General features: G+C 49.9%; 1 pseudogene; it reads left to right on the forward strand.

Moving 5' to 3' along the window:
* The first annotated feature begins 910 nt into the window (after positions 1-910).
* On the forward strand, positions 911-13,703 carry LOC103277269 (annotated as a pseudogene).
* Positions 13,704-18,353: the final 4,650 nt, after the last annotated feature.

Below are 18,353 nucleotides of genomic sequence, written 5' to 3' on the forward strand. Positions count from 1 at the left end.
AACTCTGGCTGGCTGTGCAGCAGAGGGCCAGAGGCTTCTGTCTCTGAGTCTCCCATTCTGCGCGGAGAAATGGTGCACGGCATCCTCCCAGCCCACGTTTGGAGATGATGATCGGGACAAGGCTTGTCCTGGTCTGGCCTCCTTGCTCTCTGAACTCTCAAGTTCACGTTTTATCTGCCACACCTGGCAGGGTGGTTGTAAACTTTGGGGTTCAGAGACTCCCTTGGCCACTCCCACTTGCCCTCTGACCCACACAGGAGGAGACCTGAGGACCCTGTGCCCTGGCTGCATCACCCCCAGCTGGCCTGCCTCCAGGGTTGGCTGGCTGCCCAGGCACCAAAGAGCAGCCAGGCTGGTGGGGATTGGCTGGCCCAGCCCGGTCCAGCCTCTCGCAGCCTTCCCTAGGTCAGGGGTCGGGGGCAAAGATCTCCCAGCAGAAGGGGAGAGAAAGCTGTGCGGGACAAGCTGCTCCTGCAGAAGGTGCCAGGCTGGGGGTGGCAGGGCCGGAGGGTCCTCGCCTGGGATGCAGAGGCACGCTGCCCAAGGCAAAGGCGGCTCCCGGCCCCTGGCCTGAGGGACGGGTGGCTTCCCGGTAACTGAGCCCCTGGCAACCGCCCAGCGATGCAGGCAGGGCCCTCCTGAACTCTAATCAGACCCTCTCTCCCTTTCCCTGTCTGGTGCTCCAGGGCTGCTGGAGACCAGTTGGCTGCTGGTTTTGGTGGAGCCTTTCTGAACTTGAGCTCTCGGCTCTCGTTTACCCATTCTTGAGTCCTCTCCTGCCCTGCCCTTGGCACCTTGCAGGCCCTGCCCCATCCACTGTCCCTGGAGCTCCCTGGGCCCTTTCCTTGGACTCAGGAACTCACCTTCCATCACGCTGCCCTGCAGGATGCTGCTGCCAGACCAAGTAGCGGCATCCCCGTGGCAGCTCCTGCTGCTGGTCGGGGCCTCCTGGCTTCTGGCCCGCATCCTGACCTGGACCTACACCTTCCATAGCAACTGCCACTGCCTTCGGGGCTTCCCGCAGCTGCCGAAACGGAACTGTCTCTTGGGTCACATGGGCCAGGTGAGTGTGGCAGCAGGACGGGTCTGGGATGGACATCCCGCGGGGTGGGAATGGGGACCAGGGAGCTGGGCTGGGGGCAGGCTGGGGCCTGGGACAGCAGAGAAGCTGGAAGGAGGCCCACTCGTCCCTCCTCTCGCTCACTCGTTCTTCTGCTAACTCATTCCCTCATTTCTCTACTAACTCAGCTCTCCACTCATTCTATACTCGTTCCTCTACTGACTCACTCAGCCCTCTACTGACGCACTTCTTTACTGACTCACTCACTCCCCTACCCGTCACTTATTTCTCGACTCTCTCACTATTCTTCTGCTCTATCACCCCTCCATTCACTCCCTCCTCTACTCACTCACTCATCCATCTGCTCAGTCACTCACTTCTCTACTTCCTCTCTCTTCATTCACTCACTTTCTCTTCCACTCACTCACTCAGTCCTCGACTCGCTCACTCTTCTACTTGCTCATTCCTCTATTTCTCACTCACTCCTCTACTCTCTCACTTATTTCTCTACTCGCACAGACCTCTCTTGCTCCATCCCAAGTCATCCTCCCTTTATTGTCCTAAAGGTTAATCCTCTTTGAATAATTTTCTTCCCACCTTCATTACATTAGTGCACCTCTGAGAAGCATCTAGAACGAGCTGCACAGAGTGGGGACTTTCTGACCTTTCCACCTTATCCACTGCTCGATTGGAGACCCTCTCAGCCCACTGTCCAGAGTTTGCTTTTTGCCTGGCCCATTTTCTGATACAGAGCCCTAGTTGGGCCAGAAGACCATTTTGGGCAGTCCCCCACAGCTCTCTTTTCAGGGACATCTGTCTTTTCCTTGTTAAATTGTTCCCCCCAAGACGCCTCAATTCTCTTCCCCACTAAGACGTCCTTGTTGCCCAACCTAGATAAAAGCTGGCCACTCACTTCCCCTTTCAGAGGCTTTTTGTCCTCTCTCCCCCAGACCTTGCCTTCAGAGTTGGAACTGCTCTCCTCTTTGGGTGATAGGGCCTTGGTCTGCTCATGTGAAAAATGGCAGGATTGGCAAGCACGTCCACAGGTGTAGGGGGTGGTTGCACAGAACACACTAGCACAGAGCCTGGCACGTGGAAGGTGCTCACAGGTGGAAGCAGCCATCCTCAGGGACAATTAGAGTCACCTCTGCCCCTGGAGGCCTTTGAGAATAGAAGGTGCCAGTGTGCAGACCATTGTGCCCGGGAGAAACCAGAGCCTGTGAGGACCAGCCGGGAAAGGAGAGGATGTGGGAACCAGCATCAGGCACAAGTCCTGGGGAACAGAACTGTCCACAACTGCCCTTTGGGGAACTCCCCCTATGGATGTCCCTGGGTCAGAACTGTTCCCAGGACAGTAAAATTCATCCTCTTGAGCTGAAGTGGGCCTGTTTGTGAGCTGACAGTGTGTCTTCTCCCTATGGCTTGAAATTTGCCCCGTGTCTTGGAGAAGAAGAGAGAAGGAGCAGATGGCAGCAGAGATTTGCTCCATCCTTGCAGAATCCAGATACACTGTTCACTGTAGAGGTTGCCTCATCTCTGGAGACACAGCCTGAAACTTGATATGGCTCCTTCTGGGGAGTTTTACTAGCCAGGGTCCTCCTTTGGAACAGAATCAATAGGATAGGATTCTTACCTCTTATGCATAGATAGATAGATAGATAGATAGATAGACACACACACACACACACACACATATCTATACATATATGGAGACAGAGAGTGGGAGGGAGCGAGAAAGAGAGAGAGAGAGAGAGGAACTTACGTGATTATGGAGGCTGAGAAATGCCACTACATGCCGTATTGCAAGCTAGCAAGCTAGAGAATCAGGGACACTGGGGATGTAAATCAGTCTGAATCCCCAAAGCCCTGAGAACCTGGAGTTCTGATGTCCTAGGATAGGAGAAGACGGATGTCCCAGCTCCAGAAGATATCACAGATCTGCTCTTTTTCTGCCTTTTGCTGCTTTCTGGGCCATCAATGGATTGGATGATGCTGGACCTCACTGGGGAGGGTGGATCCTCCTTCCTCAGTTTACTGATTCGAACGCTAATCTCTTCTGGAAACCCCATTGCAGACACTCCCAGAGAGAACATTGGACCAGCGATCTGGGCATCCCTCTGCTCAGTCAAGCTAACACCTAAAACGAACCAACCCAGGAGGTGACGGCCTCTGCTTTGCTTTCAGCTCACACCCAACGAGGAGGGCATGAAGCTCATGACTCAGATGGTGACTACCTACCCCAAGGGCTTTAAGGTGTGGCTAGGTCCCACCTTCCCCCTCATTGTTTTATGCCACCCTGACATTGTCCGGGCTATCACCAGCACCTCAGGTACCCATGTGGAGCTTGTGGTGGTGGGCACCATGGTGCACTCAAGAGCTTCTGTCTCCGACCCCTCTAAGTGCTCCATGCTCCTTGAAGTTCCCCAACCCCTCGTGGTCCCTTTGCTTTCAGCCACCTTCCTCTGTCCTTCATGTGTTCACTAATCCCCATCTTGGTGTTCCTTCTCAATTGCTCCTCTGTCCTAGTGCTCTGAGTACCCCTGGTGCACCAGGAGACCTCAATCCAGGGTCCAGTCCTGGAGAAGTGTGAGGAGGTGAATCTGGACAGAGACACCCCCAACTTTGCGGGGTCAGAAATAGGTCAGAAGGAGATGGCTGTGATGGCCCAGAGGAGAGGAAGTCTTGCTGTGGCAGGCTGGAAGACTTCCTCGAGGAAGAATTGCTAGAGCTGGGCCTGGAAAAATGAAGGGGAGCTTGTTGAAGTGGAGGGCAGCATGATGCAGTGGGTGTCATTAGAGCATTCAAAGCTCCCTGCCAAGCCCAGCATGAGCCTTGGCCATGCCCAGGCCCAGAGCAATGAGAGAGACTTGCTGCCGGTGGAGGACCTGGGCTGCTATATCAGGGACGGTCACCTCGGATGGGTTGGTTTCTTCTACCCCATCCTGCAGTTGGTCCACCCTACGTTCATTTCCCTCTTGCTCCAGGCCCCAGGAATCTCCCCCAGGAGACCCCACCCCAGGCTGGTACCTTTCCCTTACCGTCTGCCCTTCCCAACCTTGGACAGACCAGGCTGAGCAGAGTCCCAGAGAGACTGTGGTTCTGACACCAAAATGCTGAGTGACTCTGGGCAGTTCCCAGCTCTGCTCTCTCTGACTCTTTCAGTTCTGAGTGGTAGAAATCCAACTCATTTGCTAAACAAAGAAAGGGAATCTACTGATGGCAAAAGCCAAGAAAAGTGGCCTCTAGGCACAGCTGGATCTAGGTCTCTAACAGAGTCACCGGGAATCTGTCTCCCTCTCTCTTGGTTTTTCTTTTTTCGGTGCCACTTTTCCTTTTAGGGCAGCACGTTCCTTATGGGGCCTACGATGACTCCCAGAAGCTCAGCTCCCACCAGAAAACCTGCCTTTCCCCTAGAGCTCAACAAATGGCCTGAGATTTGGATGCCACACTTGACTGCATCTATATACTTACACCTGGGAATCATATGGAGATGCTCACGTGTTGGGCTCCTCTGTGGCCAAGGACACTTTGGGCATGTGGGCATGGTTTAGTTCTTGTTGGAAATGCAGTTTGAAATGTCTTTTTTTCCTGCTGGCCACATGTGGGTCATATCTGGGGCTTGTCCAAGTTCTGGGACCCAGGGTCCCTTGAACTCTCTGAGACATTATTTGAGTCCTGTCTAAGGCAGGTTTTATTCATGCCTGAGGAATAGTCTTGGTTATGTCTGGGACATTAATGAGATTATATTTAAATCCTGTCTGAGACCCTTCCGGGAGGACCACTGAGGTCATGTCAGATCATCTCAGGTCCAGGTCAGAGCACATTAGGTCATGCTAGATTGTTTCGCATGTCTTGTGGTCATGTCAGGACATGTTAACACATGTCAGGACCATGTCTCATGTCCTAAATTCTTGTCTGAAGATCTCATGGGTGCTGGGGAAGACAGAGTGTCTTTTGCCTCATAAAGGCATATTTGATAGAGTGTTGGGCTGTGTGCAGGTGTTGCAGAACACGTTGGACAATGGAGGGGCCATGTCGAGGGGTGCACAGTGCCACATTAGGGTGTGTTGTTGCTCTCCTGTGCGGCTGCAGCCTGGTCTGGTCTCCCTTCACCTGTCCCCACCTCCCTTCTTGCTCTACTCTTTGTCCCCCTTCCTGCTTGGCGGGGCGTGGGGGGAAGAAAGTGCTGGGATCCTCCAACCCACACCCAGTGTCCTTCTCCTGCCCCTCTCCATGGTCCCTGATGTTGTCATTTTTGTCAGCTGCCATGGCACCCAAGGACGTGATATTCTATAGATTTCTGAAACCCTGGCTAGGTGAGTAACTGCAGTTGAAGGGGGATTGGGACAATCTTTTTTTTTTTTGAGTTGGAGTCTCACTTTGTCGCCCAGGCTGGAGGTCAATGGCATGCTCACAGCCACCACAGCCTTGACCTGCTGGGCTCTGGCAATCCTTCTAAGTAGCTGGAACTACTGGCACACACCATCATGCCCGACTAATTTTTTGATTTATTGTAGAGACAAGGTCTTGCCAAGTTGCCCAGGCTGGTCTCAAACCTCCGGGCTCAGGCAATCCTCTCACCTCACCCCCAAAGGACTGGGATGATGGTGGGGGGTCTTTTGAGGCCAGGGGAAGGTGCTGCCCATGCCCACTGCCCGCGGCCGCCCTGCTAGGGGACGAGTTCCTGCTGAGTGCTGGTGACAAGTGGAGCCGCCACCGTCAAATGCTCACGCCCGCCTTCCATTTCAACATCCTGAAGCCCTATGTGCAGATCTTCAACAAGAGTGTGAACATCATGCACGTGAGTCTCTTGGAGTCAGGGTCCCAACTGGATATGGACATGATCATACTTAAGTCCTATCGGGGCCCCTCTGTTAGGTACACTGAGGTCATGTCAGACCATCTCAGGTCCCTTGTAGAGCATATTATGTCACGAGGGGAGTAGGGCGTGTCACATATCCTGTGGCCATATCAGGACATGCAGGCCTATGTCCCACGTCCCAGATCCATATAGGAGATACGGGATAGAGGGAGCACAGACATAACTGGTTTGGAATTTTGGCAGTGTGAGTGGTCAGAGCAACTGCACTTCCTCTCTGAGCCTTGGCTTCCTCATCTGTAAAAATGATGACAATAATCCCTACTTGCGATAAGAGGATGTGATGGAATCATGCCCCTGGCCCATAGTAAGTGCTCAGAACGTTTCAGTTTCTTTATTTCTCTCACAGAAGCCCTGTAAACTCTAGAGAGTAAAGATGAGTACCACATTGCTATTGCTGAGTAACAAGCCACATCAAACCGATAGGTTTAGAGCAATTGTGATTGCTAGTGATTGCTAACAAGTCTCTGGGACAGGCGACTAACTCTTCTTGACACCGAATAGATCACTCACAGCAGAGGAGCTGATGTGGGTCCAGTAGGCAGCTTTGCTGTCCTTGGCTCAGTTCTCACATATAATTGGGGCTTGGTCGGCTTCAGGCTGATCTGGTATGGCCTCAGCCGTGATGTTTGGACTTTCCTCCCTGTGATTTTCTCCCTCCGGAAGACTTCCCTAAGGCGGTTCACGCGCAGCGACGGGTTCTGAGGAGGCTGTAGTGACTCATGGGGCCTAGCTGTATTCAAATTCATTCCCCCTCATTTTCTCCACAAGGTATTGGCCAAGCAAAGTAAAAATTCCAGCAGAGAATCACAGGGGGGCAAAAGAGGCCCCAGGTCTTAATGGAAGTTGCTGAAAAAGTCACAGTGCAAAGAGTGTGGATACAGGAAGAAGTGAGGGATTGTAAGGGTTTTGTGAAGTGCTTACTATACTTTTCTTGCTTGAAAGCCGATATTGCTTGGGGAGGCTGAGGAGAGCGGATTACCTGAACCCATGGGTTCGAGACCCGCCTGGGCGACTTGGCAAGTCTTCATCTCTACAATAAATAAAAAATTAGCTGGGCATGGTAGCGCGCGCTTGTAGTTCTGGCAACTTGGAAGGCTGAGGCGGAAGGATTGCCGGAGCCCAGCAGGTCAAGGTTGCGGTGACTAGGAGCGGCCACCGCACTCCAGTCTGGGTGAGAGTAAGACTCCAACTCAAAAAAAAAAAAGGAAAGCCGATAAGTTAGCTTGCTACTGTTTCACAGATGCTCCCAGAAGACCCAAGACTCCTGGGTCAGAGACAAAGGGCAGGTGATCAGTCATGGCATCGAAGCAGCATGTGCTTCTTGTGGGTTTACATCCTTTCTTCAAGCCACCCAAGGTCCCTGGGGGTGACTTGGGTGGCATCTACAGTTGCCTGCTGATGGAGTATGTGCACTGCAGAGGAGAAGCTTTAGGCTTGGGCAGTCTGCTGATGTGTGTCCAGGGCAGTGATTACCTTGTCTATCAAAGTTGTTCTCTGCAAACACAAGACTGAGGACTCACCCAAGTTCAGAACATCAAGGTCTTACATTCTTGGCAGGCCCAGAAAGGATTCTCAGGCCCATGGAGGACTGTATCCCCAACACAGGGATATTTCTGAAATCAGTTTTCAGCCATGAAAATGTGGAAATCTGATATTTCTTGAGCACTCACCATATGCCAGAAACAATTCCGGGTGTCAATTCTGTGATATGAATATATATTGTGCACCTTAATTTGAATAGTTGTGTGAGGTAGAGGTTATTCTTTTCCCCATTACTGGTGAAACCAAGGGCCAGAGAAACTAGAGAGGTGACTCAAGTTCACCCTGCCAGTACATTAGCTAGAAGTGGTATAGCAGGGGTTCTAACTTGACAATTTGGCACCAAAGCAGATAAACATAACTATGACTGAGATTTGGCAGGTGGAACCTAGAGGAGGGCAAGGAATTGACCAAGGGCACACAGAGCCTGGGAGGCAAATCTGGGACTTGAACCCAGGTCTCCTGACTTCCATCCACAAGGTCTTCGTTTCCTAATAGTAACAGCTTCCATTCCCACCAAACTTGGTCTTCCCTGGGGATGAGTGCCTGGGGCAAAAGACCAGAGGATGACTTTGGGGGAGTCCATCCTGGTGTTTGGAAGGGGTTCAAGCAAGCCAGGGCCCATCCACAGCTCTGTCCCTTTCTCTGGCCAGGCCAAATGGCAGCGCCTGGCCTCTGAGGGCAGCACCCGTCTGGACATGTTTGAGCACATCAGCCTCATGACCTTGGACAGTCTGCAGAAATGCGTCTTCAGCTTTGACAGCAACTGCCAGGAGTGAGTCCTTGCCTGGGCCTTAGAACTCATGCCATGAGCCCAAGGGAGTAGGTAGGGGAAAGAGGACTGACCAAGGAAACCAGAAGAGCCTCCCTAGAGGAGCTGTGTCATAGCTAGGCTTTAACGACAGGGAAGGGGAAAGAAAACAAGTGGTCCTTTCAGGCAGGTAAAAATTTTTGAGTAAAGGCAGGGAGTCTAGGAAGAGCAAAGCACATGCCGCATGGTAGAAATGAAGTTGGTGAGGTATGCAGGGACGATATCTTAATGACACGGAAAAGCAAAACACATTGATGTCAATGTCATCATGATCTTTCCAGAGAGCAATGAAAGGTAACTGAGCTGTTGACAGGCCTGTCAGATAGACACCAGGTAGAACTGACAGTGGACCAAGAAGGCAGTGGGGGCTGGGCCTTGAACAAGTCGGAAGAGGAAGAGGTCTGAGTTGCGCGGACGGTTGGGGGCAGGACTGAACACTGGTGGGAGAGAAAGAAGATGGGCGTGACGTGTCAGTCATGCTGGGGTGCCTGGGGGCATGTTGGCAGCTCACAGGGACAGGATGCGAGGAAAGAGTGAGTCTGGAGAGTCAAGTCTCACGGCCGATCCTCGCCATGTATCTGTTGGGTGGCCTGTTTCTGGATATGCGGGTTCCTGAGGTGAGGAAGGAGGTGCTCCTGTGGGCTGGTGGGAGGTGCGCCTTGAGCTTCAGGTGTGTTAAGTCGTCTCCTCCATCCTTCCCTCATCCTGCAGGAAGCCAGTGACTATATCGCCGCCACCTTGGAGCTCAGCGCCCATGTCGAAAGAAGGAACCAGCAGCTCCTCCTGCACATGGACTGCCTGTACTACCTCACCCCTGACCGGTGGCGCTTCCGCCAGGCCTGCCGCCTGGTACACGACTTCACAGATGCCGTCATCCAGGAGCGGCGTCCACCCTCCCCGCTCACAGCATCGATGACTTCCTCAGGGCCAAAGCCAAGTCCAAGACACTGGACTTCATTGATGTGCTCCTGCTGAGCAAGGTGGGCTTCTCTGAGAGCTGGATTCAAGAGGCAGAACGGAGCTGGATTTTAAACATGAGATTGAACAACTGGACTTGATCCAGAGGGCGCTGGGGATTCACGGGAGGGACGAAAGAAAGACAGGCTTTAGCGGGGACTCTGGAATGTAGCCGACAGGGGATGGCTAACTTCTTGTTGTTGTTGTTGTTTTTGAGTCGGAGTCTCACTCTGTCGCCCAGACTGGAGTGCAGTGGCCGCTTCCGGCCACTGCAGCCTCGACCCGCTGGGCTCTGGAGATCCTTCCGCCTCAAGCTTCTAAGTAGCCGGAATTACAGGCACACGCTACCACGCCTGGCTGACTTTTTGATTTATTGTCGAGATGAGGTCCCGCTGCCCAGGCAGGTCTCGAGCCTGCAGGCTTAGGCCATCCACTCACCTCAGCCTCCCAAAGGCGCGGGATGACAGCCTGAGCCACCGAGCCCGGCTAGGGATGGCTAACTTTGAAACGGTGAGCAACCTGAGATAGATTTTACTCCAGTTACGAGTTAGTAAGTTATTCTGCCCCATATTTATGTGTGTCTGTGTGTGTGTGTGTGTGTGTGTGTGTGTGTGTGTGTGTATACACATACATCTATGACCTGTGGCCTCTCCGGAAATCCAAACCCACCCTGCCCTCCTAGGTCTCTTGGGGTCACCTTTGGTATAGAACTAACCCTACGGGCTTTCTCCCTGAATTCCTTGCCTCCTGTTTTGTCCCTGGTGAGAAGAATCATGGTCCTTGATTATGTCTACACAGTTTGCCTAAGACTGTACCTCTGCTCACAGATGCTCTCAAGCCCTGAATCAGAACAGCCCATTCACGATTCCCAGCAACAGCAGCAGCCAGCGTAGGGTTGCAGTACAGGACTCCATTCCCATATTCCTCCCAGGGCTGCACAGTGCTTTGATCTGTACGTGCACCAGAATCGGCACCACGGGAGGAGGAGCCCCCACACTGTGGGACTTGAAACTTATATAAAATGGCTAGAACATCTTCCCCTTCTTCCTTTGTGTGTGTGTGTGTGGGGGGGTGTTGAGAGAGAGAGAGAGAGAGAGAGAGAGAGAGAGAGAGAGACAGAGAGAGACAGAGAATGCACAGGCGCATATATTTCACCGTGGAGTATAAACTACTCCTCTCCAGCGAGGTGGCAATGTCTGTTGGTTTACAACTCAAGTAGGAGGCTGTTTCCTAAATAACTGAGGCTGCTTAAGCTAGGTGAAAGGTTAAAAAGTTGCAAGGAATGAAGATAAGCTCAAGGCCCCATGAAGAGTTAAAAACTCATGCCCTTTCCTATAGAGTGATTTGAGTTTTTCAGGGTATATACCCCCAGTAGGGGGATTGCAGGAACTGGATTAAAAAAATGTGGTTCATATACACAATGGAATATTATGCAGCCATAGAAAAAGAACAAAATCATGATTTTTTCAGCAACCGGGAAACTATTAGAGTTTCTAATACTGAGTGATCTCTCACAGAAACAAAGATCTGAGTATCACATGTTCTCACTCATAAGTGGACCTTGAACAACTACTGTAATACTATAAGAAAATGATTGACAGTGGCAGGAAGCTATGGGGGGTCAGAGAGGGGAAGGGAGGTGGGATTAACGGTAGTCAATATCTGTCTGGGGAAGGGGGGGTCACACCTCATCAACAAGGGCACCTGCACAATGAATATTTGTATACCTAACCCTTAACTGCACCCCACAATTTTAAAGCAAAAACCATATGTAATTTAAAATAAAATACTCTTGCCCTTAAATAAAACAAAACAAAACAAAACAAAAAAAACAACTCAAGTGCCTTCAGGGGCGACAGGTGAGATTCTCTGCATTTACCATCCTGGAGTGCGAGCAGATACCTTTGGAGCAATGCTTAACTTCTCATCTCCAAGGCAAACTGGCATTCAAACATCCTGTAGCCCAGCTTGCCAATAATTTTCCTCTGACAGTCCTCACGATGTGGAAACACAAACATATCCAAGGACCGCAGATCCCGCCCACCAGGGACAAAATAAGAGGCAAGGAGTTCAGGGAGAAAACCCGAGGGTTAGGTCCATAGCAAAGGTGACCCCAAGAGATCTAGGAGGGAGTTGGGTTTCTGGAGAGGCCACAGGTCATCAGAGACTGTCTCAGGTTAGACTCGGGTGGCTCAGAACTCATGTGATCTGAGGGGCCAGGCCTTCTCTCCAGGATGAAGATGGGAAAGAGTTGTCAGATGAGGACATAAGTGCGGAAGCTGACACCTTCATGTTTGAGGGTGAGGATCCCGGTGTAAACTGCAGTGTGGGCAGGGCTCTTTCCATCCCAAGGATGTGGTGGGCGGACCCTAGGCCACTCCATGCTGCCCTTCCTCCCCCTCCCCCATCCTCCGTGGGACCTCAGTGTGTAGGTGCTGTCCATCCTCCGGTGTGATGCAGCCCCGAGACTCAGACCTGCCCGCTGCTCCTCAGGCCATGATACCACGGCCAGTGGCCTCTCCTGGGTCCTGTACTACCTCGCAAGGCACCCAGGAGTGCTGTTGGCAAGAGGTGCGGAAGCTCGTGAGGGACCAGGAGACTACAGAGATTGAATGGTGAGTGCAGGGCCTCAAGGCCTCCTCCTGTGCCATCTTATGGCTCTGCTCCCCAGGGGGGGAAGGGGAAGCTGTTTTTGTCAGTTCTGCCCATTATCGCTTGGTGGGAAGAGGAACATAGACCAGAGGCAGGGCCTGGTACTCAGCCTGGCTAACAGAGGAAAGGTTGCAGTCTTTTAGGACAGAAAGATCAGGGCTGCTGAGATAACTGGTGACAAGACTTGATGGCACTTAGCAAGGGTTCAGCAAGTAAATGTTCCCTCCACTCCCTTATTTTATTCCTGAAATATTTTTCGACCATCTTCACTCCCTGGATGTTCACTCTTCTGCACCCTGATTCCTTTCCTACTGCCCGGTCCAGGGTCTCGTTAAGGGCACCGAGGGGTCAGAGTCATCCATCTCTTGTTCAGGACACCTGCGTCATCCCTCCAGGCTTCATTCAGTAAGCACACCCATGCGCCTTTTACACAAACTTGTCTTTTTTGCAGTTGGCTCTTAGATGTTGAGTTTTTCTTAGAGAAGCTTTTTAAAATACTGGTCTTAATTTTGTCTGGTACTTTTTGAATCCTCTGCTTTTCTGATTTTTTTTCTGCTTCTCAAATATCTGACCCATTAGGAGTTCATTGTGTTATAGGGAGAAAGGGTCTCACGGGCACGGAGAGGCTGGTGGATTCTTCTTTTGCTCCTGGGTAACTCCTGGGGTCTCCTAGGGAGGACCTGGCCCAGCTGCCCTTCCTGACCATGTGCATCAAGGAGAGCCTGCGGCTGCACACCCGCCCCCCGTCCCGGTCATCTTCCGCTGCTGCACCCGGGACATTGTGCTTCCCGATGGTCTCGTCATCCCTAAAGGTACCCACCTGTCGAGGGGAGGAGGCTTCTGGGCTGGAAGAGTGGCCCTTTGGGTAGTGGGGCTGGCCCTGAATGCCCCTTCTCTCCCACAGGTGTTACCTGCCTCATCTCCATTTTGGGTATTCATTACAACCCAGAAGTGTGGCCGGACCCTGAGGTGCGGTCCACCCCCCAAACTTGCTCATTCCAGGGGTCCCAGAAGAGGGTGCCGGGTTTTGGCTGGGGAAGTCTGATGACCTTCCCCTGCCACACACACTACTCTCTCTCCAAGGCTGATGGGCCTGGGAGACCCACCCAGCAAGCCTGCCTCTGTCTCGCCTCCAGGTCTATGACCGCTTCTGCTTTGACCCGGAAAACACCAAGGAAATGTCACCTCTGGCTTTTATTCCCTTCTCAGCAGGGCCCAGGTGAGGGCGGCATGTGTCTGAAGTGGTGATGGAGGGGAAAGTGTGGGGTGTCTGGTCACAACAGTGGGGGAAAAGGCAAGAGAAGAGGATTTGCAGGCGGTCAGAGTTACAGCCAACCCTGCCTCAGGAGGCTATGGGCAAAGGACCACAGAGCAGGGGTGGGCAGGAACTACAGGGGCCACAGTGTGTGCAAAGGCCCCCTCCCAGTTTTCTCCTGCAAGCTGTGGACTAAAGCTTACTCTAGGCTCCTGGGATATGCAAACCCCCTTGGGGGTCCCAGGCCTCCCCACCATCCCACCCTCAAGCTCATCTGGGTGGGCTCAGCAGACCCCGAGCCAGGTTCCAGGCATGATGGGGCCAGCCTGTGTGTCCAGAGTGCAGTCAGAGTCCCATGTCCATCTCTAGGAACTGCATCTGGCAGATGTTCGCCATGACTGAGATGAAGGTGGTCCTGGCACTCACGCTGCTGCACTTCCACATCCTGCCTGATGCCACGGAGCCCCGCAGGAAGCCAGAGCTGATTCTGCATGCAGAGGGTGGGCTTTGGCTGCACCTGGAGCCACTGAACTCTGGCCCTCAGTGACTCTTTGATCCCTCCACCTACCTTTGCATATCTTCAGGAATAAAATTGTGCTGTCAACTCTGCCTGGACCTCACTGAGAGCCATGAGGATTCAGAGAGTGGGCATGGATGGCTGGAAGCGGCCTGGTGTCTCTGAGTCCCAGACCTTGACTGCCTCTCTGACTGATCACCAGGCATCTAGGACAAGCACGAGTTCTCTGAGAGTCCAAGTTTGGGTTTTACCCTCTGGGCAGTAAAGACCCATGGGAGGTGTTTGAGCAGAGGAGGGACCAGGGCTAAGGATGGATTTAAGAGTGAGATTGAGGCTGTGAGTCATGGAGCAGAACCCAGAAAGGTAGATCCTTTCGTCTGGGCTCAGTGACCACAGGACAGGGGCCCCGGCCAGGCCAGAACACAGGGGAGGAGAGCCTGTCAAGTGATTCCACCCCGGCGGTCTCTCAGAATTCTTAGTTCCCTCCTGCCACCTCTGTGTCTGCCCCTCTCAATCGATCCTCTCTGTGATGCCTTTCCCTGCCTCCAAGGAGCCCTCTCTCCTCTCCTGGGCCCCCAGGCAGACAGATGCCAACTGAACTCCCACTGTGTGACACACATACTCACCAGACTGCGGCAGAAGGGCTCACCCCATGATTTCACCTCCAGGTTCTTTCTTCATTACTATCGCAGGCCACCCCGAATCACCTTGAGGGGCAGTGAGCGGGACAGGACCAGCCCATCTGACTTCTGAAATTTAAAGCCAGACCACTGGAAGCAAACACTGCCACCAGAAGCATGGGCTCTGGAGCCAAAGACTATAATGGACAACTGTAAGCCAAAAAATGAGAAAGCCTAATAAAAATGGATACATTCTTGGGCACATACAACCTATTGAGAATGAGCCAAGAAATGAAAAATCTGACAGACCAATTACAAGTAATGAAATAGAATCAGCACTTGAATGCCTCTCGTTGAAGAAAGACCCGGGACCTGATGGCTTCACGGTAGAATTCTACTGAACATTTCAAGGAGAATTAATTCCAGTTCTTCTCAAACTATTCCAAAGTATCAAAGAGAAGGACATTCTTCTGAACTTTTTCTATGAGGATAACTAGCATTACCTTAATACCCAAACCAGACAAGAGTACAAAAAAAGAAAAGAAGAAAAAAAAAAGAAGGGAAATGACAGGCCAGTATCTCTGATGAAGAAATATGCAAAAATTATCAAGAAAATACTAGCAAGCCAAATCCAGCAGCATGTTAAATAGAATATTCAAGGCCAGGCATGGCGGCTCATGCCTGTAATATCAGCATTTTGAGAAGTTGAGGCAGGAGAGTTGTTTTAGCCCAGGAGTTCAAGACCAACCTGGGCAGCATAGCAAGACCCCATATCTAAAACAAAATAAAAAATTTAGCTGGGCATAGTGGTACATTACTGTAGTCCCAGCTACTCAGGACGCTGAGGTGGAAGGATTGCCTGAGCCCAGGTGGTTGAGGTTGCAGTGAGCTGTGATTATGTGCCACTGCACTCCAATCTGGGCAACAGAGTGAGAACTCCACTCAAAAACAACCAAAATTCATCATGATCAGGTTAAATTTATCCTAAAAATGAAGGCATGGTTCAACATACATGAATCACATAAACAGAGTAAAAAATGAAAACCATAAAATTATCTCAAAAGATGCAGAAAAAGCATTTGATAAATTCAACATTCCTTCGTAATAAAAATCCTCAACCAACTAGGTATAGAGCAACTGTAACTAAACACAATAAAAGACAGACACGACAATCCCATAGCCACCATCACACATAATGGGGAAAAACTGTGAGCTTTTCCTCAAAGAACTAGAATGAGGTAAGGATGTTCATTTTCACCACTTTTATTTAACATAATAGTAAGGTCCTAGCCAGAGCAAAAAGAAAGAAAGAACATCCAAATTGGAAAGAAAGAAATAAAATTGTCTCTGCAGATGGCATGATCTTATGTACAGAATACCCCAAAGGCTCCATCAAAAAACTCTTAGATCTGATAAATAAGCTCAGTAAATTTGCAGGATACAAAATCAACATACAAAAATCAGTAGTATTTCTATATACAAACAACAAAGAATTAATAAACAGAATATGCGACAAGCTCAAACAATGCAATAACAACACAAACAAAAAAATCCAAGATGTGAATTTTTAAATTATTTTATTTTAAAGGATTAGGTATACAAGTGGTCACCGAACAGGTAAAGTTCGGGCCTCCTTTTAGTCCCCACTTCACCTGGTTTGAGATCAGGTAACCTTATTGATGTTATGTGTCCCCCCCCCAGGCCCTTGGCAGTATCCCGTTATGGTCAATCCCTCTCTTATAGTATTATGGTAAATGTTCAGGGTTCACTTATGAGTGAGAACATGTGGAACTCTGTTCTTTGCTTCTGTGATAGATCACTGAGGATTATTGACTCTAAATCAATCTAAGTTGCTGCAAACTCCATATGTTTTTCCTTCTTTATGGCTGTGTAATATTCCTTTGTGTATATGTACCACATTTTTTTATCCAGTCCAATTTTGATGGGCCGTGTGGCTGGTTCCATGTTTTTGCTATTGTGAATAATGCTGTAGTAAGCATGCGTATGCGGGTATGTTTTCTGTAAAATGATTTAAATTCTTCCGAGTATATTCCCAATAGGGGGATTGCTGGGTCATATGAAAGGTCAATGTCTAGTTCTTTTAGAAATCACCCACACTGTTTTTCAAAAAGGTTGCACTAGTTTGAATTCCCACCTGCAGTGTGGAAGCATTTCTTTTTCTCTGCATCCTTGCCAACATCTGTTGTTTGTTTTATTAATGATGGCCATTCTTACTGGGGTTAGGTGGTATCTCAGTGTGGTTTTTTTTTTTATTTTGAGTTGGAGTCTCACTCCGTCACCCAGACTGGAGTGCAATGGCTGCTCCCAGCCACCGCAGCCTTGACCTGCTGGGCTCCGGCGATCCTTCCACCTCAGCCTTCCGAGTAGCTGGAACTACAGGCATGCACTACCACGCCCGGCTAACTTTTTGATTTATTGTAGAGATGAGGTCTCGCCAACTTGCCCAGGTGGGTCTTGAACCCGCGGGTTCAGGCAATACACTCACCTCAGCCTCCCAAAGGTGCGGGATTACAGGCTGAGCCACCGAGCCTGGCTCTCAGTGTGGTTTTGATTTGCATTTCTCTGATGATGAATTTCGATTTGCATTTCTCTGATGATGAGCAAGGCTGAGCACTTTTTGGTGTGTCTGTTGGCTGCCTATGTATCTTCTTTTGAGAAGTGCCTATTGGTGTCTTTTGCCCACTTTTTAATGGGGCTGTTTTTTTCCTTTTGGCATGTTTGTGTTCCTTGTAGATCCTGAATTGTAGGCCTTTGTCAAATATACGGTTGGCAAATACTTTTTCCCATTCTGTGGGCTGTCTTCCCGCTCTCTTGATGGTTTCTTTTGCTTTGCAGAAGCTTTTCAGTTTGATGAGGTCCCACTTGCCTATCTCATCCCTTCTGGAATGGGCACCTGGGGTTTTGATCGGGAATTGGTTGCCAGTTCCAATTTCCATGAAGGCATCTCCTGCTTTTTCTAAGGTTCTTATAGTTTGAGGTTTTACATTTAGGTTTTTAATTCATTCAGAGTTGATTTTTGTGGATGGTGATAGGTAGGGGTCCTGTTTCAATCTTTTGCATGTGGTCAGCCAGATTTCCAGCACCATTTACTGAATAGGTTCTCCTCTCCCCAGTGGTGGCTATTGGAGGCTTTGCCAAGGTTAGTGGGTTGAGAAATTAAGGTTTTGCTTCTGGACTCTCTGTCCTTTTCCATTGGTTCATATGCCTATTCTTGTACCAATACCAGGCTGTTTTGATCAATGTAGTCTTATAGTAAAGTTTAAAGTCTGGAAGCCTGATACTTCTCACTTTGTTTCTTTTGCTGAGGTTTGTTTTGGCTATTTGTGGTCCTTTATGTTTCCATATGAATTTCTGTATTGTCATTTCCAGGTCTGAGAAGAATGAAGTTGGTAATTTAATGGGTATTGCATTGAATCTGTAGATTGCCTTTGGTAGGATGGATGTCCTAATGATGTTGATTCTTCCTATCTATGAGTATGGAATATTTTTCCATTTGTTTGTGGCTTCTCGGATTTCTTTGAGCAGTGTTTTGAGCAGTTTTCATTGTAAAGGTCTTTCACGTCTCTGGTTGGGAAGATGCCAAGGTATTTCATTTGCTTTTGTGACTACTGTGAATGGGATTGTGCTTTTTATTTGGTTATCTGCCTGCTTGTTTTTGGTATATAAGAATGTGACTGTCTTGTGCACATTTATTTTGTACCCCAAGACTTTGCCAAAGTCATTTGTCATTGAAAGCATGTTTTCGACAGATTCTCTTGGATTTTCAAGGTATAGGATCATATCATCAGTAAAGAGGGATAACTTAACTTCCTCTTTTTCTATATGGATACTCGATATCCTTCTCTTCTCTATTTGCTCTTGCTAGAACTTCCAAAACAATGTTGAACAAGAGGGGTGAGAGTGGGCATCCTTGTCTTGTTCTGATTTTCGGGGAAATGTTTCCAGTTTCTGTCCACTTAGTAATATGTTGGCTGAGCATTTATTGTAGATAGTGCCTACTATTTTGAGGTATGTTCCTTCTATGCCTAGGTGTTAGAAG

This window comes from Carlito syrichta, unplaced genomic scaffold (assembly GCF_000164805.1).
Source record: "Carlito syrichta isolate Samal-C Ts95f unplaced genomic scaffold, Tarsius_syrichta-2.0.1 Scaffold316827, whole genome shotgun sequence".
Classification (NCBI taxonomy): Eukaryota; Metazoa; Chordata; class Mammalia; order Primates; family Tarsiidae; genus Carlito; species Carlito syrichta.